The sequence below is a fragment of the Oryctolagus cuniculus genome, chromosome 2, assembly GCF_051225735.1.
Source record: "Oryctolagus cuniculus isolate XC-2025 breed Fujian yellow rabbit chromosome 2, ASM5122573v1, whole genome shotgun sequence".
In the NCBI taxonomy this organism is placed as follows: domain Eukaryota; kingdom Metazoa; phylum Chordata; class Mammalia; order Lagomorpha; family Leporidae; genus Oryctolagus; species Oryctolagus cuniculus.
The window spans coordinates 173,752,620-173,775,886 of record NC_142868.1 but is presented as its reverse complement, the minus strand read 5'-3'; the positions used below and the strand labels follow the sequence as shown (position 1 = coordinate 173,775,886).

General features: G+C 38.8%; 1 long non-coding RNA gene across 1 annotated transcript in view; it reads left to right on the top strand.

The window, feature by feature from the left end:
* The window catches only part of LOC127490341 (uncharacterized), a 44,434-nt gene extending 23,762 nt beyond the window's left edge, over positions 1 to 20,672 (top strand). Inside the window, exons 2-3 of the long non-coding RNA XR_016229693.1 lie at positions 18,409 to 18,572; positions 19,807 to 20,672. This is a non-coding gene — a long non-coding RNA (uncharacterized LOC127490341). The remainder of the gene's footprint in view (positions 1 to 18,408; positions 18,573 to 19,806) is intronic.
* Positions 20,673 to 23,267: the final 2,595 nt, after the last annotated feature.

Here is a 23,267-nt window from a genome sequence, read left to right as displayed (position 1 = left end):
AAGCACTGTGTTGAAGTCCCCAACTATTATTGTATTGTAGTGTATCTTTCCCCTTTAAGTCTAATCGTATTTGCTGTATAAATCTAGGTGGTCTTGTGTTGGTTGTATGTATATTTATGATTGTTATATCTTCTTGCTGAATCAATCCTTTTATTAGTTTGTAATACTCCTGCTTGTTTATAGTTTCCATTTGACTGGTGTATCATTTTCCATTCCTTCAATTTCAGTCTATGTGTATCTTTATTGATGAAATAAGTTTCTTGTTTTTTTTTTTTTTTCAATACATTCAACCAATTGAAATCCATTGGCTGGTGAATTTAATCCATTTACATTCAAGATTAGTATTGATATATATGAACTTATACCTGTCATTTTGTTGATAGGTTACTGTTAGTGAAGTTCCTTTCTTCTGTTTTTTTAAAAACTCACAAACAAGAAATTGTAGTTTGCACTTCTTTTTTTTTATTTATTTATTTGACAGAGTTAGACAGTGAGAGAAAGAGACAGAGAGAAAGGTCTTCCCTCTGCTGGTTCACCCCCTAAATGGCTGCTATGGCCAGAGCTACACCAATCTGAAGTCAGGAGCCAGGTGCCTCCACCTGGTCTCCCAAGAGAGTGCAGGGCTCCAAGCACTTGGGCCATCCTCCACTGCCCTCCCAGGCCACAGCAGAGAGCTGGACTGGAAGAGGAGCAACCAGGACTAGAACCCGGCACCCATATGGGATGCCAGCACCGCAGGCAGAGGATTAACCAGGTAAGCCACAGTGCTGGCCCAGTGAAATTCCTTAATATCATCATTTTGAATTCTATTTCTGGCATTCATAGGTTTCTTTCAGATCAGGATCTCATTCTGGAGAACTATTGTATTCTTTTGGAGGTGTCATACTACCTCGCTTTTTCCTGTTTCCTGTGCTCCTATGCTGACATTTGTACATCTGGTATAAAGTCCCTTCTTTAAGGAGTAGGTTTTATTTGAAAAGAGTTTATGCTTTAGATGCACTGCAGGGTATCACTGGCTTGTTGCTTTGGTTCTGGTTCTAGTGAGCCCAGAAGTACAAACTGTGAGTGATTTAGTCTGCTTTAATCAATGTCAGCAGTGACTGTAAGTGATGGAGTGATCTAGTCTACAGCAGTTTGTAGGGGTAGAAGTGTGACATTGAGTTGAATGTAGGCTTCCAATTGTGTGGATATTCAGTCCCCAGAGAGTTGGATGTCAGTTATACTGAGTATTGTGATAGCCAGGGCCGCCTTCTTCCTACTGAAGGAAATTGACAAGTCTGATTGATGTAGGGTCTAGGTGGCATCAATTGCTGTGTCTCTAGGACTGTGTGATGTGGATGGAACTTTGGCTAGATACTGCTAGGAGGGTATGATTGGTGCTGAGGCTTATAATACCAAAATCCCTAGTCCCAGTACTAGGGGATGTGAATTGAACTCTGCTCCATTCCTATAGGGTAACTACAAGGTACTACACTTGATCTTATCCAAAAGGCCGAGAAGCGATGTGACTACAAGGTATACAGGAGATTTTGCATGGGTAGGTACGTATCCAGAGAGGTGAAATGCAGACAAATTTTTCCCTAGGTTCCACCTGGTAGATTCCAGTGGGTTTGAGGAAATTAGTACTGATTGTAATAGTTCTGGTGTTTCAGGATGCAGTGGGGATGTTACCCTGATACCCCAGGGTGGGAGCCAAGTGTTGGGGATGGTGACAATCACCTGCAGGAAGCAGAATGATGCAGCAGTATGCTCTAGATACCACGAGTGTGATTTACTCCAAAAATTTTAATACTAACATCAACAGTCCAGGTCCCGCAAGGCACAGATGACACTGCCTCCAGCTCTCATATAGCATGCAATGGTGATGCCTGAGTTTGTGTTTGGGGTTCCCAGCACCGTGAGTCAGAAGGTGCAGAGGGAACTTTCTCAGGTCAGTTCTGTATTTTTATGGGCTACTGTGGATGTTAGCCCCAAGAAGCTGAGGGGATCACATGATCACATACCCCTCTTCTGGATCACATTGAGTGAGTGAGCACAGCTCCTGGGCTTACACCCAGAACTCCCTTAGTGCCAGATGGATTGAGTTTGTTCTCTGCCTGTAAATTGTTTTGATGCTGCTTCTGGTAGCAGCTTGCTGTCTGATCGCTTGCTCTCTGCAGAGTCAGAGCACAGTTTGGCAGGACTCCGCCACACCCTATTGAAACTGGTGCTTTGGGAGAGTGGGAAGGAGGAGGCAATGTTTCTTCCCTTTTGAGAGCAAAGTAGCAGCGAAGACCACAGTCAGCTCCCGAGACTGGACTTAAAAGGCTGTGGGGGACTGTGGCATTCTCCCTCAGTTAACACTGCTGGTGAGAGTGTTGAATGCCAGCTTCTTCCTACCTTGTCTCCTGAAAGTGGCACCCTCCAAACGCAGCCAGCTGCACAGATGCAGGGTAGGCTGATGGCCTTTCTGGCCACGTTGGTGTGTTTGTCCTTTTTCCTTGAGGCCTCCCAGTCTCTGTTCTGTCATGTCTCTGAAGAAAATTTTTGTTAGTCATTTCCGCCGGAATGTAACCCTTCCTTGATTTTCTGATCTTTCTGTGGCTGATGCCAGTGAGGCTTCTTACTATTCAGCCATTTTGGACCGCTGGCAAGTGTTCCTTTACTCACAGGACAGAGTTGAAAAATCAAACAGATAAAAACCTGTTTTCACATCAACTCTGATGAAGTGTAACTTACAATAAAATGCACATATTTTTAAATGGAAAGTTCAATGAGTTTTGACAAATATTTATACCTATGTAATAAGCCACTATCATGTTATGAACTATTTCAGTTATCTCTGAAGTCCAGGTACTTTTGTGTACGTTAGTTGTTAGTCCTCTCCCCTAGCATATCCTGCAGTGTCCCATCACCATCATGTAGTCATAGCTGTGAAAAAAAAAAAGAAAAAAACTTCAAGTGATTGAAATAGCCATTATGATCTTTTAAATTCTGGTTTCCTTTGCTTATTGCTATGTCTGTAAAATTAATCTATAGCAGATTTATACCATCTTTATTGCTAAGTATTATTCCACTGTCCTAATCACATGTTGATAGCTGATTTGTTTGAGCTGCATTTTGTTTTATGGCTATTATGAATGAAGCATCTATAAATGTTTATGTGAAATTTTTTTCTACAGGAAAATTAGTATATTCTTTTCTTTGAATAGAATTACTGAGTCATAGTGAAGTAATATATGAGAAATTTCCAAGTCATTTCTCCAACTGGGGTAGCATTTTCCTACTATTTTACTTCCATTAGCAATATTTGATAGTTTCAATTGTTCAAATTCCTTGCCAACACATGGTATTGACATTTTTTAATTTAAAATTTTGTCATTATAGTATAAATTATCTTAGAGGTTTTTAATTTGTGTTTAATGTTATTATAGTGGACATACAGTTAATTTTACTCTAGAGTATAGATTTCACTTCTAAGCCATGTATTTGCCTTTTGCTTGATTCATCTGGAAGCTGATGGTATGAATGTTGGTCTTCTCTGGTTGATATAAAACTCCAGTTTCCCATAAATGCTGGGCCTCTAATCCCTCAGCCCTATAGTAGTCACTACTGATAAACCTCAGGTAGTTTCGCATCCCAGACTTTGGCCAATAATTCATGGGGAACTTCTGCACAGACCTCTGGAATGTACCTCAACTCCAGATCAGTTTTCTGTTTTTCCCTATCAGGATAATTGCTGCAGCTTCTGAAACCCTAATTCTTATATCTGCTTCTTCAGCTTGCTAGACCTTTGTCCCATGCTTGGGATCATCTGTGCTATCTGGAGGAAATAATGTCCATGAATAGAACTGGAAAATGCTAGCCTCCATTATCTCTATGATTTTTCCAATTTTATTGTGAGTTTTTTTATGATTTTTCCAATTTTATTGTGGGTTTTTTTTTTTTTGTCATATGGGGGCTACCCTCGTACCAAATACTATTATTACTGGAATTCTGTAGGCAAGCACTAGTTCTTAAATCTATTTGAAGCTTCCAAGCACGTGGCATTTGGTGAACATGTATTTGTCTCTATGTTCATTTTATTAAATATCCAGCGTGTTCCAGATATGGTCCTAAGTACTTATAAGCATAATGGATATAGAACTTCTGCCTGCAGTTAGCTCATGGTCTAATTGAAGGTGTGTTGTATTTTGTGGGATATACATGTAAATACATTCTTAACAACCAATTCAGTTTGTAGCTACAAAGTACAATGGAGGAAAAAGAGAATATGGTATTTCTTTTTTAAAGTCAGAAAAAGAATTGAATTCCCCAATACATGACTACAAACCCTGCTCTACAGAATAAAATGATATCAAAATAAGTTTACATGAAATAAAGGAAAAATTAATCTTGTGATAATGCTATGCATTGCAGGGTGGTACTATCAATAATTACCCATGATACCGTTGGAAGAAAGCAAGTGTTTTATGTTCTTGAAGAAGACAGAGCATCAGTGAGTGCCATCCTTTCAAATTCTCAGTCTCTACTCATTGAAGAAAGAGTCATGTGTTCATAGCTTTCTTTTCTGTCATATTACACCCAGTGCCTTTTTATTAAATCTTTATGCTATTCAGTTTCTTCCAGAGTCTTAATGAAGTACCAATTAATATTTTATTTTCTCCGAAGTGTTTATTTCTGTGATGATATTTGTAATGCTTCTACAGTGGGCTTTCCATGTAGTTGGCACAGTTGAGTTCATTGATACCCTTAATTGATGTTTTAGGAGCTGAGGGCATATGGCAAAAGATGAAGGAGAATATGGGATAAAAATACTGGCCCAGCACACTTCATTATTCAGACTTTATGTTAATGTTAGAATCCATTTTATGCACAATCAATCAGAAATATTTATTCAGTGGTTGTTATTTAAGAGAAATCAAAAAAGTATCAATATAACTGTAGGCTTATAAAACTTCCAATATAAAGTATAAATTTTTAAAATAATACAGACACATAAAGTATCCACAAATATATTCATCAAACATATTGAACACTTGCAGTAAGCAAAAAACATTATGAGAGGTGCTGAAAAGCTAATAAATTATAAGGGAGAATATATATCCTGAAGAAGTTTGGAGTACAACAGATTAGACTTGTAAAGAGTTGGTTATAGGGCTGGTGCTGCTGCTCACTTGGCTAATCCTCTGTCTGCGGCGCTGGCACCCCGGGTTCTAGTCCCAGTAGGGTTACTGAATTCTGTCCCGGTTGCTCCTCTCCCAGTCCAGCTCTCTGCTGTGGCCCGGGAAGGCAGTGGAGGATGGCCCAAGTGCTTGGGCCCCACATCCACATGGGGAGACCAGGAGGAAGCACCTGGCTCCTGGCTTCAGATTGGTGCAGCGCGTCGGCCGGGGCGGCCATTTGTGGGGGTGAACCAACGGAAGGAAGACCTTTCTCTCTGTCTCTCTGTCTCTCACTGTCTAACTCTGCCTGTCAAAAAAAAAAAGTTGGTTATAATACAAGGGGAACAATGTAGGTGATAAAGCAACATATGAATTTTATTGAGGACTTATAATTCATGCATTAATTCATTTCATTCTTAATATAACCTATTATGTAAGTACATTGTTATCCCATTTTATTGATGGGAAACATGAAGCATACAAATATGTGAAGTCGCTTGCTCAAGATAAAATAACCAGTAAGTCACAAAGTTACTATATAATTTCAGGTAGTCTAATTCTCACATTCTGAGAGAACTGAAAATATTATCTTAATGGGTTAATTTTCAGTGATATTACTGGTCTCTTACTGCATGGGAAATAAATATAGCCAAAAATACAACCATCTTCTATATAACTAACACAAATTCCTATTTTAAGGTAAGGCTGATGTATGAAGAAAATAGCCTTGGATTCCTATCTCTACCACCTCCCTAAAATATCAACAATCACAGCAAACTATCACTTAAGGCCATTTAAATACCTTAAGCTTTACTTTCCCCAAAACCTTGTAATTATTTGTACCATTCCTTAGATCCTTTAATCCAAGTTTTACCTCAAGAGCAAGCATATCTCTCCAGTCAGTGGAAATATTTATTCCTCTTTATGAGTTATTAAATTAACTTTATGGCTTAGAATTAAATATCTCATGAATTTTGTTATGAATAAGTATATATTATGTACATTTGTGTAGTGCTTTACAATGTTCTGTCACATAAATTATCAATTTAGTTTCCATAACGTTAGCCTAATGTGGAGAAAGTTGATATTAATACACTAATCAATAAGGAATTAACAATTCAGGAAAGTTTGAGTAACGTTCTTGAGTTCATATGACAGGAACTGGTTGGGTTGGACTTTGAGTTAATCTAGCTGACATTTTTCTCCTCCCTTCTAGTAATCTGATGCAATCATATCTAGGTCATAAGAAGAATCTGAGTTCTGAAAGACCCAACATGGCGATCACAGCTGGAATGATGAATTCATTAGGGTGCTGCAACCCCATGAGACAAGGTTGAAAAGAGTTGTAGGCAACCTCAGCCTTTTATTAGTGTTTGACAAATGACTTTGAATATCATGAGAGGGTATTACTAGAGATGGAGTGTATCAAAGTGTGTGAATTTAGTCAGAAATAAGGAATTTTGGTAGAATTCGAAGGAACCAAAGTATTTGAATAGGTGGAGATAAGAATCATGTCTTTCTGGATAGAGGGACAGAATGAACCAAGAGAGATCCATAGGAAAATATCTGAGGAGCATAACAGTGGATTACAAATCATAGGATGGGAATGAGTCAGAAATCATATTGGTATATAGCACTGGAAAAATGGTATTAGATAGGAACCATGAGATGGCAAATAGCGAATTACATTATACCCTTCAAATAGGGCTAGCCTGATCAATAGGCTGTTTTGGGAAACCCATCCATTCTGGCAGAATGATTAACAAGGAGGCAAGAAGACAGGCCGAGAAGTATATACTGGATGGTTATGAGGGCCCCACTTATGTAAGAACAGGGAGAAAGGAGACATTTTAAAATAAGATACTGTGTTGATACAATGACAGAACACATTTGAGGATGAGGTAAAAGGAGAGTTTAAAGATGACTTAAAGTTTCCCCTTAAGAGAAAAACTGTTAAGGCCACTAAGAAATTAAGAAATGCTAAGGAAAAGAAAAGCTTTTTAAAATTAGCTTCTTTGGTGGGATGTGATGTGATCTACATGGAGTAGATCTTAGGGACTGATCAGAAAGTAAGGCTGGAAGAGTTTGATGTGAGGAACCTGGACAAGCAGCCACATCCAATGTAATATGACTGGGGTAAACACAGAAGTATGGGTCAGAGAGATGAATGCAAAGGTCAGTGTTGGGGGCATGTGAGATGGCCTCCTATGGGTATTGGACAAAGTGCATAAGCACAAAACAGAGATCTAGAAGGGATAATTAGAGATGCAGCTGGAGAACCAGGCAAGAGGTGTGAAAGTGACTCCAGAGAAGGGGAAAGAATCAAGTAGGACAGATCCATAGTTTAAAAAAATTAAAATCAATGATAAAGATTTAGAAGGAACATTTTAGATATGATAGTAAGGAGATTTTTATGTTAAGTCCTGTGTTCATATAATTTGCTGTTTTGTTTATTGTATTATTTATTTAAGAAGCAGAGAGACAGATGGAAAGGCAGAGTTTCTATCCACTGGGTCACTCTTCAGATGCCCCTAATCGCAGAGGTTAAGCCTTGTTAAAACTGGGAACTAGGGAATCAGTTAAGTTTTCTAACTTTGGTGGCAGGAACCCATCTGGTTGAGTCATCACTGTTGCCTGTCAGTATCTCCAGTAACAGAAAACTGGAATCAAGAGCTGGAGGTGAAAATTAAACCCAGGTACTCTAATTTAGGACATAAAGTGTCTTAGCCAACATCTTAACTGCTAGGCCAAACACCTGTCCCCTTTTTACTGTTTCAAATATGCAATATTAGAAAGTCAAGAACTTACACAGCAATTTATAAATTAATCTTGAAAGCTGCTAACATAAATATGTCCTCTAGAAATTTTACCATTTGGATGAAACTAGAATTTGGAAACTTTAAAATATTTATAGTCTGATAAAAATTGGGTAAGATATTGAAAGTTTCCAAATCAAAGTGGAAAAAAAAGGCTTGCAGAAGTAGCACTTGTAGACATCTTAAATAAGCTGTGTACTTTCCAGCACCTGGCACAGAGAAAATTTTAGAAACAGTATATTTAGCTACAATTTTGACTTTATTGCTGAAGATATTTACATGAAAAAGGATACTTTAAAAGTTTCATCTGTTTCTACTGTTTTCTTTACCTGAAGTCATAATCATATTTCTGTAGGAATAAATTATGACTTTACAAAAGATTATAGCTTCGCAAGGTAATTAGATATCACAAAATGAGGTCCTTAAGATGAAGGTCTTGTTTATAATATAAAGTATTTCTGACAAACAAAATGAACAGTGATGAAAATGTGCCCCGAAATATGACATGCCATATGAGTGATTATCTACAATTTGCTCAAGGCATTGCTGGCATCTAAAGCTTTTCTGTTATGCTATTTATTTAAAAATAGTAGATAACTCATCCTAGCACTGTCATATGGATTTCATGGGAAGTGATATTTCATTTCTGGATTAAATTGCTTCTATAATGTTACCACCACTATTGCTATAAATACTTTCTTTGTATTACACAAGCCCAAATGCCAAACGTCAGTGATTAAAATGTGTCTATGATACCAATTCCTGTGACAATGAGAACTAAGTAATGTTCCAGTTAACTTCAAATCACATTCAGAAATCAAGAATTCCATTAAACCAACAAGACTACAAATATTTAGGATTCCTACCTGTGGGGAGCAACTCGGACTAGACTGTTACTGGAATTAAGACTTATTCTATGCATCTGCTCTCCCAAAATATGGCGCTGAGAAGGGAGTAACAACTTCTACGCAGCTGCCTCTCGCCAACTTGAGTGATGACCTGCAGGAGCTGATCCTGCTCCTGATTGGAGGAGAGCAGCATACTTGGCGTGTGGGTAGCAGAGTTGGGATTGGTGGAAGAGGACTATAAAGGAGGAGAGAGACAACATGCACCAGGAACATCTATCTGAAGGAACACCTGAGCAGCCCCCGAGAGAGCCGGCCGGCGGTGTGCCGCTCCCCCACGGAAGTGGGGAAAGTGGCTAGGGGGAACCGCCCTTCCACGGAGGTGGAAGGGTCGGTAACCAACCCGGGAAGAACCAGCAGCAAACCCGGGGAGGGCCGAGCAGACAAAAAGAACAGCGCAGGGTCCTGTGTCGTTCCTCCACGAAGACAGGGAGCGACATAATGGTGCCGTGACTCGGATAGGAAGCCTAGGCAGGGTTTAGTGTTGTTCCTCCATGAAGAGGGGGAGTGACACTACCACAGGATTATTTTTTAAAAAAGATTTTTTTATTGAGTAAATATAAATTTCCAAAGTACAGTTTATGGATTACAATGCCCCCCCCCCATAATTTCCCTCCCACTCGCACCCCTCCCATCTCCCGCTCCCTCTCCCATTCCATTCACATCAAGATTCATTTTCAATTCTCTTTATATACAGAAGATCTATCTAGTATATATTAAGTAAAGATTTCATCAGTTTGCACCCACATAGAAACACAAAGTGTAAAATACTGTTTCAGTACTAGTTATAGCATTACTTCACATGGGACAACACATTAAGGACAGAGATCCTACATGAGGAATAAGTACACAGTGACTCCTGTTGTTGACTTAACAATTTGACACTCTTGTTTATGGCATCAGAAATCTCCCTAGGCTCTAGTCATGAGTTGCCAAGGCTATGGAAGACTTTTGAGTTCGTGGACTTCAATCTTATTCCGACAGGGTCATAGTCAAAGTGGAAGTTCTCTCCTCCCTTCAGAGAAAGGTACCTCCTTCTTTGATGGCCCTGTTCTTTCCACTGGGATCTCACTCATGGAGATCTTCCATTTAGGTCTTTTTTTTTTTTTTCCAGAGTGCCTTGCCTTTCCATGCTTAAAATACTCTCATGGGCTCTTCAGCCATATCCGAATGCCTTAAGGGCTGATTTAGGACATCTGCCATTCTATAAGTCTGCTGTGTATCCCGCTTCCCATATTGTGTCGTTCTCTCCCTTTTTGATTCTATCAGTTAGTATTGGAAGACACTAGTCTTGTATGTGTGATCCCTTTGACTCTTAGACCTATCAGTGTGATCAATTGTGAACTGAAATTGATCATTACTTGCACTAGTGAGATGGCATTGGTACATGCCACCTTGATGGGATTGTATTGGAATCCCCTGGCATGTTTCTTTTTTTTTTTTTTTTTTTTTTTTTTTTTTTTTTTTTTTGACAGGCAGAGTGGAGAGTGAGAGAGAGAGACAGAGAGAAAGGTCTTCCTTCGCTGTTGGTTCACACTCTAATGGCCGCCGCGGCCGGTGCGCTGCGGCCGGCGCACCGCGCCGATCTGAAGGCAGGAGCCAGGTGCTTCTCCTGGTCTCCCATGGGGTGCAGGACCCAAGCACTTGGGCCATCCTCCACTGCACTCCCGGGCCACAGCAGAGAGCTGGCCTGGAAGAGGGGCAACCGGGACAGAATCCGACGCCCCGACCGGGACTAGAACCCGGTGTGCCAGCGCTGCAAGGCAGAGGATTAGCCTATTGAGCCGCGGCACCGGCCCCTGGCATGTTTGTAACTCCACCATTTGGGGCAAGTCCAATTGATCATGTCCCAAATTGTACATCTCCTCCCTCTCTTATTCCCACTCTAATATTTAACAGGGATCACTTTTCAGTTAAATTTAAACACCTAAGAATAATTGTGTGTTAATTACAGAGTTCAACCAATAGTACTAGAACAAAACAAAAAATAGTAAAATGGATAAAGTATTACATTGTACATCAATAGTCAGGACAAGAGCTGATCAAGTCATTGTTTCTCATAGTGTCCATTTCACTTCAAAAGGTTTCCCCTTTGGTGCTCAGTTAGTTGTCTCCAGTCAGGGAGAACATATAATATTTGTCCCTTTGGGACTAGCTTGATTCACTCAGCATGATGTTTTCCAGATTCCTCCATTTTGTTGCAAATGGCTGGATTTCATTGTTTTTGACTGCTGTATAGTATTCTATAGAGTACATGTCCCATAATTTCTTTATCCAGTCTGCTGTTGATGGACATTTGGGTTGGTTCCAGGTCTTAGCTATTGTGAATTGAGCTGCAATAAACACTAGGCTGCAGACCGCTTTTTTGTTTGCCAATTTAAATTCCTTTGGGTAAATTCCAAGGAGTGGGATGGCTGGGTTGTATGGTAGGATATTATTCAGGTTTCTGAGGAATCTCCAGACTGACTTCCATAGTGGCTTCACCAATTTGCATTCCCACCAACAGTGGGTTAGTGTCTCTTTTTCCCCACATCCTCACCAGCATCTATTGTTGGTAGATTTCTGAATGTGAGCCATTCTAACCGGGGTGAGGTGAAACCTCATTGTGGTTTTGATTTGCATTTCCCTGATTGCTAGCGACCTTGAACATTTTTTCATGTGCCTGTTGGCCATTTGGATTTCCTCTTTTGAAAAATGTCTATTGAGGTCCTTGGCCCATCTCTTAAGTGGGTTGTTTGTTTTGTTGTTGTGGAGTTTCTTGATTTCTTTGTAGATTCTGGTCATCAACCCTTATCTGTTGTGTAGTTTGCAAATATTTTTTGCTATTCTGTCAGATGTCTCTTCACTCTCCTGACTGTTTCTTTTGCAGTACAGAAACTTCTCAATTTGATGCCATCCCAATAGTTGATTTTGGCTTTGTTTGCCTGTGCCTCCAGGGTCATATCTAGGAAGTCATTGCCAGTACCTTATCTTGCAGGGTTTCTCCAATGTTCTCTAATAACTTGATGGTGTCAGGTCGTAGATTTAAGTCTTTAATCCATGTTGAGAGAATTTTTGTGTAAGGTGAAAGGTAGGGGTCTTGCTTCATGCTTCTGCACATGGAAATCCAATTTTCCCAGCACCATTTATTGAATAGACTATCCTTACTCCAGGGATTGGTTTTAGATCCTTGATCGATATAAGTTGGCTGTAGATGTTTGGATTGATTTCTGGTGTTTCAAATCTGTTCCATTGGTCTATCCATCTGTTTCTGTAACAGTACCCTGCTGTTTTAATAACAACTGCCCTGTAGTATGTCCTGAAATCTGGTATCGTGATGCCTCTAGCTTTGTTTTTGTTTTATAAGATTTTTGAGCTATTTGAGAACTCTTGTGTCTCCATATGAATTTCAGCATCATTTTTTTCCAGATCTGAGAAGAATGTCTTCGGTATTTTGATTGGTATTGCATTGAATCTGTAAATTGCTTTTGGGAGAATGGACATTTTGATGATATTGATTCTTCCAATCCATGAGCATGGACGATTTTTCCATTTGTTGGAATCCTCTTCTATTTCTTTCTTTAAGGTTTTGTAATTTTCATCGTAGAGATGTTTAACGTCCTTGGTTAAGTTTATTCCAAGGTATTTGATTGTTTTTGTAGCTATTGTGAATGGGATTGATCTTAGAAGTTCTTTTTCAGCCATGGCATTGTCTGTGTATACAAAGGCTGTTGATTTTTGTGCATTGATTTTATACCCTGCTACTTTGCCAAACTCTTCTATGAGTTCCAATAGTCTCTTAGTAGAGTTCTTTGGGTCCCCTAAATAAAGAATCATGTCATCTGCAAACAGGGATAGTTTGAGTTCTTCCTTCCCAATTTGTATCCCTTTAATTTCTTTTTCTTGCCTAATAGCTCTGGCTAGAACCTCCAGAACTATATTGAATAGCAGTGGTGAGAGTGGGCATCCCTGTCTGGTACCAGATGTCAGTTGGGTGTGGGTTTTTCATAAATTGCTTTGATAGTATTGAGGAATGTTCCTTCCATACCCAGTTTGCTTAGAGTTTTCGTCATGAAAGGCAGTTGTATTTTATCAAATGCTTTCTCTGTGTCTATTGAGATAATCGTATGTTTTTTCTTCTGCGGTCTGTTTATGTGGTGTATCACGTTGATTGTTTTGCGAAATTGAATTTTTCCCACTTGTCTGGGTGGATGATCTTTCTGATGTGTTGTTGCATTCTATTGGCGAGAATTTTCTTGAGGATTTTTGCATCTATGTTCATCAGGGATATTGGTCTGTAATTCTCTCTCAATGCTGCTTCTTTTTCCGTCTTAGGAATTAAGGTGATACTTGCTTCATAGAAAGAATTTGGGAGGATTTCCTCTTTTTCGATTGTTCTGAATAGTTTGAGAAGAATTGGAGTTAGTTCTTTAAATGTCTGGTAGAATTCAGCAGTGAATCCATCTGGTCCTGGGCTTTTCTTTGTCGGGAGGGCCTTTATTACTGTTTCAATTTCTGTCTCAGTTATGGGTCTGTTTAGGTTTTCGATGTCTTCCTGGTTCAATTTTGGTAGGTTGCATGTGTCCAGGAATCTATCCATTTCTGATAGATTTTCCTGTTTGCTGGCATACAGGTCCTTGTAGTAATTTCTGATGATTCTTTTTATTTCTGGAGTGTCTGTTGTTACATTTCCTTTTTCATCTCTGACTTTATTGATTCCGGTCTTTTCTTTTTTCAGTTAGTTGGGCCAATGGGGTGTCAATTTTGTTTATTTTTTCAAGAAGCCAGCTCCTCATTTGGCTGATTTTTGTAATTTTTTTTGGATTCAATCCTGTTGATTTCTTCACTGATTTTAATTATTTCTCTTGTCCTACTAGATTTGGGTCTGGTTTGGTGTAGGTTTTCTAGATCCTTGAGGTGAATTGAAAGCTCATCTATTTGGTGCCTTTCCAATTTCTTGATGTAGGCACCTATTGATATAAACTTTATTCTTAACACTGCTTTTGCTGTATCCCATAAGTTTTGGTATGTTGTGCTGTTATCCTCATTTACTTCCAGAAAGTTTTTGATTTCTCTTTTATTTTCTTCTATGACCCATTGTTCATTCAGGAGCATGTTGTTCAATCTCCATGTGTTTGCATATGTTCTAGGAATTCCTGAGTTGCTAATTTACAATTTCATTCCTTTATGGTCTGAGAAGCTGAATCGTATGATTCTAATTCTTTTGAATTTGCTGAGACTTGCCTTATGGCCTAGTATGTGGTCAATCCTAGGAAGGTTGTGTGTACGGCTAGGAAGAATGTAAATGCTCTCTCTGTAGGATGAAAAGTTCTGTAGATATCTGTTAGAACCATTTGGGCTATAGTATCGTTTAAATCTATTGTCTCCTTGTTGATCTTCTGTCCTGTTTATCTGTCTATTTCTGAGAGTGGAGTATTGAAGTCCCCCAGTACTATTGTATTGGAGTCTAAGTCTCCCTTTAAGTCCCTTAACAAATCTTTTAAATAAACCGGTGCCCTGTAATTAGGTGCATATACATTGATAATCGTTGTATCTTCCTGTTGAATTGATCCCTTAATCATTATATAGTGCCCCTCTTTGTCTCTCCTAACAGTTTTTGTGTTAAAGTTTATTGTGTCCGATATTAAGATGGCTACGCCTGCTCTTTTTTCATTTCTGTTGGCATGGTATATCTTTTCCAGCCTTTCACTTTCAGTCTGTATGCATCTTTGTTGGAAAGATTTATTTATTTACCTGAAAGGTAGAGTTACAGAAAGAAAGGGGAGACAAAGAAAGAGATCTTCCATCAGCTCATTCACTCCCCAAATGGCTGCAAAGGCTAGGGCTGTGACAGGCTGAAGTCAGGAGCCAGGAGCTTCCTCTGGGTCTCACATGTGGGTGCAGGGGCACAAACACTTGGGCCATCCTTTCTGTTTTCCCAGGTGCATTAGCAGGGAACTGGATCAGAAGTGGAGCAGCTGGAGTTTGTATTGGCACTCATGTGGGATGTTGGCACTCCAGGCCTTGGTTCAACCCACTGTGCCACAACGCTGGCCCCCATAGGATTTAAAAATAAAATAAAATAAAAAGATTTATGTGAAAGGTAGTGTTGCAGAGAGAAAGGGAGGGAAAGATAGAGAGCTTTCATCTGCTGGTTTACTCTCCAAATGGCTGCAACCACCAGGGCTGATCCAGGCCAAGGCCAGGAGCCTGTAGATTCTTCTTGGTATCCCACATGTCTGCAGGGGCCCAAACACTTGGACCATCTTTCTCTGCTTTCCCAGGCACATTAGTGGGGAAATGGAGTAATTGGGATGGGAACTGGTATCCAGGGCATTTCAGGTGATGGCTTAACTGCTCTACACCACAACACTGGCCCCTAGCACAGGATTTTATATCTATCAGGAATAAAATTTCCTTATTCATCAGCGAAAGGTAAGCTCTAAGGTATTATAGATGGAATGCTAATTATATTTCTAATGCTTGGTTGGTATATGTCTGGCACATTGAAGGTTTTGTGTGTGTGCATGTGTGTGTGTGTATTTGAGTTTACTGAATGAATGAATGAATGTAAAGGAAGATAAGCCAGAGACTTACCATAGGATTGCTCCTGAAAGCACACTACATTTTGCCCTGTTTCTGTAGAAAGAATCTTCCCTTTGTCACACTTCCTCTGGCTGGGAAGGAACCATACAAGCTGTTGCTTCTCTTCTGAGCGTGTAGAGTATTTTCCAACCTGACTGTGTGTGTGTGTTTATGCTACCAGTTCTGGCTAGATGGTTATTTGGGAAGGTGATTCCTAAGCTGATGTTTCTGAGCACTTCCTCTGGGAAGAATTGACTAACCTTTATTTAACCTGTCTAGGAATATCTTCCCACAATACTCTTCCGTTCACTCTGCCCTCTCACCATGACACAAAGATGGAGGCCAGAAGTACGTCACAACACAAATGTGCCTTATGAAGTTTGTTTCCTGAGTTTGAGCATAGGAAAGAAAAACATGCCAGAGAAAAGACAGAATTATGTCTTTCAGTTTATTTATTGAAAATTGCATGGCAGAATCCTTGTTATATAAAGAAGCAATCAAAGGCTAATCATCCAAAAATGTAGGAAAATAGCATTTCAGATATGTGTTAGTAAATAAATAACATATCAGTTCTCTGGTTATTGTAGTTTCAGTTTTGTAGAAGTTTGTAATTAGTTTGAATTTCTTTAATCACCTTAAATAAACATTTACTTTAATACCTAATTTTACATATATAATTTTGTATTCTTTCTCTTAAAAAGCACTGCCCGAATTGTGTTGAGTTTCACACAACACTAAATCTGTTTCCTGTCCCACTGAGCCTGGTGCTGGCATTTTCCTTGTGGAAAAAGCCTACATGTGATCTTTCAGTTGAAAAGTAAGAAAATGGAGAGTGCATCCTGGCATTCCCCTTGAGTCTGACCTGAGAGGTTGGAACTACTTAAGGCAGTACTCCTGGGGCAGTCAGCTCATAGCTGCCTCTTCTGAGAGGACAGACAGAGCAAAAAGTAAATACTTCTAAAGGAAGCTTGTCTGTGCTCTGCTCTCACAGATGTGATTCAAAGAGTTCAGAGTTTGGAGTCAGAAGATCTGAATCATTATTTCTGATTTACCTCAGACAAGCCTTGGGACCTTGAGATCACTTTGTCTTGCTGAACCTCAATGGTCTCTGACTCTCAAAGTGGTTTTCATCTTGGTTTATTTCACAAAGGTAGTCTCATGATCAAATGAGATAATACATGACAAAATGCACTGAGTGGAAGTGTATTGGTTTAAGTAGTTACTGATATTTTAAAATTCTTAGCAGGGGGAAAACACATTTGGTGACAAGAATATGAAAAGCACCTGCTACCTCCCTCTTCAGTGGGCTTGATAAGTAGAGGTCCCGGGAAGACAAGCAGGGGAGTGGAGAGGAGGGTGGCATCCAGATGAAGAAATAGAAAGAATGAGAATGAAGCAAAATGTCAGCTTCGTGAGTACCACAGAAAATATGGTCAAAAGATAGGTTATCAGCAACATTTCAGCCTTGACTTCTTATTCCCTGTTTGTAAATGTATCTCAACTAGTCCACCAGCTGGCTATTTTCTAACAGCAATCAGAGCGTTGTTTTTGATACTTTTTTTTAAATTATAATAATATATTTACTTGATAATCACTATATTATTTGGAGCTTGGCCGGCGCCGTGGCTCACTAGGCTAATCCTCCGCCCTGCGGCGCCGGCACACCGGGTTCTAGTCCCGGTCGGGGCGCTGGATTCTGTCCCGGTTGCCCCTCTTCCAGGCCAGCTCTCTGCTGTGGCCCGGGAGTGCAGTGGAGGATGGCCCAAGTACTTGGGCCCTGCACCCCATGAGAGACCAGGATAAGTACCTGGCTCCTGCCATCGAATCAGCAAGGTGCGCCAGCTGCAGCACGCTGGCCGTGGCAGCCATTGGAGGGTGAACCAACAGCAAAGGAAGACCTTTCTCTCTGTCTCTCTCTCTCACTGTGCACTCTGTCTGTCAAAAATATATATATATTATTTGGAGCTGTTGTTCCACAAAACAGAAATGGTTGTGGCTTAAAAGCTGCAAATGGAACAATTGTACTTGTCCTTACTTTTGTTTTAGGGCCAGTTGGCCAAGTCAGTAAGAAATCTCCTTTGGCAAGGCCATAGTTTAGAGTAGAAAGATCATAGTATTAGGAATGAGGAAAGTCTATTTGATCTCGGTTTTTGAAAAGATATTATAGGGGCCAGTGGTGCCGGCATCCCATATGGGTGCCGGGTTCTAGTCCCGGATGCTCCTCTTCCAGTCCAGCTCTCTGCTGTGGCTTGGGAGAGCAGAGGAGGATGGCCCAAGTGCTTGGGCCCCGAACCCATGTGGGAGACAAGGAAGAGGTACCTGACTCCTGGTTTTGGATCGGCGCAGTGCCAGCTGTAGCGGCCATTTGTGGAGTAAACCAACGGAAGGAAGACCTTTCTCTCTGTCTCTCTCTCTCACTGTCTATAATTCTACCTGTCAAATAATAAAAAAAAAAAAAAGGTAATATAAACTGGATTCAAACTGTGAACGCTCTTTATTAGTAAAATAGCTTCAGTCCAATTTAATCAAAAGTGTTATAAATACCACATAATAAGATATTAGTGTTTGAAGGATTTCACCATGCATTAAAAGCCTACCAAATTAAATGATGAAATTATTTGCTAAGAACTCCTAATGAGGAGCAGTTAAATAAATTAGCTGCGAGACTGAGAGTAGAAAAATCAACAGATGCAAAATCTACTAATTTGATAATTCCTAGGGCCATTAACTTGTCATATATATGCATGCATTGACATAATAAAAATAAATACAAAGCATTCATTTTATCTAAAAATGCCTTTTCCGGTTCTGGAAAATCTCCTAATGACAAGCTGGCATCTACTGATTTTATCTAAGAGAATTGTTTGAAGCATTTAATCAATGTTTTATAAAATGTGTACGTCTGCTGCTTTTTTAATTGTGACTGAAAAAAAAAAAAAGGAGGCACTGACTATATTTTGTCCCCTTTGTGATTCTCAGACAGAACCACAGGGCAGGATTCTGACTGAACATTCCACAATGCATTGGTGATAGCTTTCCTTCCACAGAAATATCAGCTAACCACAGTAAACAATCAGCTGCCCACACTGGAAGAAACAAATCAGAAAACCGCTGTTCCATAATCACAGAACTGAAAGAACTGCGTAAGTAAAATGACAGGCTATTAATTCTGGTTTGGAAAGCATGAATAGGACTTTTGATGAAGCTTTATTTTCTTTTGGCTCTTCAGAAATGGGTAAATCATTTAAAATAAAAGTAGATGTTGTATTATAGAACACTCATTTCTCTCAATATTTATTACTTTGGGAAAAGTGTTTCTTCTAAATGATGAAAAATAATGATGAAGTATCCACATGAATGCTTCAAAATAGCACACAGTTCATTCTCTGATGCCTCACTAGGCTCTAGACTTGAAACTTACTTGGTGTAAATTAAGTAAACCTTCAGTATATAAAATTTTAATTGAAAAGATATGATATTTCATTAAGTGCTGTCACACATCACAATTGTTGCCAAATGAAGCTTAGCAGTCCTTCCAAGACTCTTTTCTGCTGAAAAGATTTTGTCTCCAACCTGAGGCAAATAAATTGTTGAAGATGTGTATCAGTCATCCTGTGTAGCATCAGAGAGATTATACAGAAAAATATATGATATGATATGTATTTGTATGTATATTATATATGATATGTATTTATATAATTTGCATTTGTGTGAGTAATTTTATCAGCAATTTAATTACAGACTTCAGTGATGTTAGAATAATTTTCAATTTTAAAAAGTCTTGCACTTGGAAAAGTATTTATAATTCCATGAATTAACAGATCGCTGTGACAGAAAGATACAAAAAGAGAGGAAAATAGGAGAAGGTGTTTTGGAAGTAAATAAGCTTTGAGAATCCATCTAGAATGTGTAAACAAAAAAGTTAAAGAAAGTTATTTTGTTTTACAAATTCTGTTTCCAATTTACAAGATAATGAGCTTCGTTTTCTATTTTTCCTGGACTTGGAAATTTACTTTGAAAAAAAAAATTATAGGGAATAACAGGGAAGATGGCATAGGTACACCACCAATGCATTTTAATTAGAACACATTTTCCCATATAATCATATGTAACCTGACTTTTGTACCTTAAAAAGTATGTTAGGGCCAGGGAGCCCATTGGATCACTCTACCTCACTTAATTACTCTGGCACTTACTGAAGTAAGTTAGGTTGCACATATGTAACAACTGCCAGTCAAGTGAATAGCTTGATTTATCAGGAGAAAACTGCTGAAATAAGTTTACCATGTTTCCCTACTGGCACCAAACCTGGGCATTTACTTTGAGTGCCGATTTTGTGTTAACAATTTACCTTCAACCATTTCTTCTTTTCCAAAGTCTCCAGGACTCATGATGCCACCAACAGAAGAAGAATAGTGTTCTTCAGTGTTAGTGAAGTGACCTGCTCTCACCTCCTTCCATCAAAGTGGCTCTCATACTAGTCTCCTCGACTAATCACTCCTGTCCATAATCTTCATATGAGACCATATTGGTAAAAATCTCAAAGAACAAATGCCCACATTAAAACAGACATCTGCTTGTTTAAAACTCATACTTTAGGAGATTTTTGTCAAATGGAATCGTAGAAATGTCTAAAAAGGACATTAGCTAAAGTTGTATTGTGTTCAATTTTCTTTTGAGGTTGATATTTTAGGTAAATGACTGGTCTATAGTGAATTTCCTTTTTATTCTTGATAATGGTTACTCAGACCTACTGATTTTTGTTATCCAGATCACCTCTCACTAGAGATTCATGAAATGTTGATTAAATCATTTTGGCTTTGTGGAATCTTCTCTATAGCATTGAGTATACCTAGTGATGTGGCCAGAACATGGAGGGAGAGAAAGAGAGAGGGGTCTTCCATCACCTGTTTCACTTTCAAATGGCTGTAACAGTTGGGACTGGGCCAAGCCAAAGCCAGGACCTGGTTCCCCACATGGGTGGCAGGGACCCATGTATTTAGGCCCTCTGCTGCTTTGCCACACGCGTTAGCAGGGACTGGATCTGAAGCACAACAGCCCAGGGCTCAAATTGGCATTCTGATATGGGATGCTGGTGTAGCAAGTTGTGAATTACCCTGCCATACCACAATGCCAACTCCAGCTTTGATATTCTAATTTAATAGTTGAATGAAGAATGAAACAATAATTACTTAGTGTTCTCCTTCCATCTCAATAAATCTACAGTAAGAATAGTGTTAGTATTACCAAAATTTTTATAGGCTTTCTTTATATATTCTCATGCTTTTTGGTCATTTTTGTTGGTGAAATAAAAATTTTCATGAACCTAGCTTCACATATTCTCATTTTCATTTTCTTCTGTGAGTAAATCACTTAAAGGAGAGGGATGAGAGTCTCACAAGCCCTGTTGACATGCTGGCCACCAGCTTGCTGTCATTGTTTGCTCTCACTCCTCAACATATATACTTTCAGAGCCTAGCAGATGTTATGTTGTAAATAAATTTTTCATCTCTGTGTTTACAATGGGGATTTGATTATAATTATAATTAGCATAACTTCAAGTTTACACATCTCAAAGGATCATTATAGGTATTTGGCAATAAATGTTTGTAAATAATCTTGAGGTACTTGAAGTAGACATATTGTCTAATTTGATAATGAAAATAACAATCATGCACTTATATTCCCAATCCAGTGGCTGGAATTAGGTTTTGAAGTCAAAGGAAAGCTTTACAAAATGTAAATATCTAAATAAGAAAATACTGTCATATCTCCCTTAGGAAAATATCTGTGAAATATAGAATATAAATATAATCCATGGCTGATTTAAAATACATTTATAATGCTTAACATTTGGATAAGTAACTATTTTATTCTTTGCATGTGGTTATTATATCAAGAACTAAAGACTTTAATCATTTCTCTGGGGTGATATTATGTGGAAGCTAATTGATAGTTGTTTCAACATAATAGCTTAATGCTTCTTAATGATAAATTATGCTTCTATTCCTAATTCATGTCTTGTCCATGGTATAATATGTATTTCTGCAAATATTGTTAGAAATAATTCTTTTAAAAGTCCCACTCCAAAAAAAAAAAGAGCCTATGTTGCCTTCAAGTCGTACAGGAAGCCACTTTTGTCACATCTGATCACCTTTCATTTCCTCTCAATATTAAAAATCAATGATCTGAAAACATCTATTCCCTTCTTGCTGGACGAGGAGGGTGAGGAAAGAATATACATGTTTACTCAATGGTCATGTCATTAAATTCCATCATTTTAGTATTGTGGTCAACTTAATTCAGAAAGTTATGAAATGGCATGAAACTTCATCAGATAAATCAAAATAGTTGTTTCCATAATTACACAAAATAAGTTAAGGCATTAGATCCTCGCTAAATAAGATTTTAGGGCTGAGAAAATAGAAGAAAAAGATTTTATGTTAGAGATTTCTATTCTTTCTTTCTAATTTCACAACTCTATTAATAAACTCCTACATAGTTGAGTTTATTAGAACAGATTATTTCAATTGTTGTTTGTCTCCCCCAACAACAATATAAGTCTTTGAAGCAATATCTTGTCTGTGTTACCGTATGTGTATTTTCAGAATTGTACATTTACCTAACATAAAATAAACAGTTATTAAATATTTTGATTAATTAATTAAATGATCAAGAACCCCATAATTCCCTCCGCAACAATGAGATTATCTTTGACAACATTTTTATGTTTTTGGAAATCATTAACAATTCAGTTGCTGCTATGAAAGTTCAAACTTCTTGAAAGAATATAATTAAAGTAAAATGTGAAGACATAAAACTTGTGCAGTTGGAATTAGTGCTCCAATGGCATTAGCTCATATTGGCTCAAAAGAGCTGGTTGTATTCTTTCCCAAATGATATCACACTAGTATCCTTACTCATCTGTGGTGGGAGAATGTGGACCCTGGAATTAGGAGTATGCTACATGTCAAGGCTCCCTTCCCCACTTAACCTCCAGAGGACTTTGAGTTAATATCTAATAGCATACCAAATACACCAGTCCTATTCCAATAATATTGACCAATTCAGGTAAACTTAAACAATGGAGGTGTTTGTAACTTAATTGAAATATCAGTCTTTCCCTTTTTATGAGATGACTGCTTCCCCTATTCAAGTACCTGGTTTGAATCCCAGCTCCTCTGCTTCTGATCCAACTTCCTGCTAATGTGTATTTTGGGAGGAAGCAGGTAATGATTTGAGTAATTCCATCCATGCCACCTACATGTGGGAAAACTTGGTTGGAGTTCCTGACTTCTAGCCTAGCCCTGAATATTGAGGAATGAGCATGCAGACTGAAAATCTTTCTCCATCTGTCTCTTTCCCTTTCTCATTGTATCTCTGCCATTTCAAATAAAAAGAAGGGGGCCGGAGCCATGGTGCACTAGGTTAATCCTCTGCCTGCAGCGCCAGCATCCCATATGGGCGCCAGATCTAGTGCTGGTGGCTCCTCTTCCAGTCCAGCTCTCTGCTGTGGCCTGGGAAAGCAGTAGAGGATGGCCCAAGTGCTTGGGCCCCTGCACCCACATGGGAGACCAGGAAGAAGCACCTGGCTCCTGGCTTCAGATCGGCTCAGCTCTGGCCGGTGTGGCCATTTGGAGAGTGAACCAATGGAAGTAAGACCTTTCACTCTGTCTCTCTCTCTCTCTCTCTCTCACTGTCTGTAACTCTAGCTGTCAAATAAATAAATAAAAATCTTTTTTTAAAAAAAGAAAAAATAATAAATAAGTTAAAAATATATTTTAGGCAAAGTTGTGGGAATAATCATTACTCATGATTAGAGTAACATGGAGTCAATT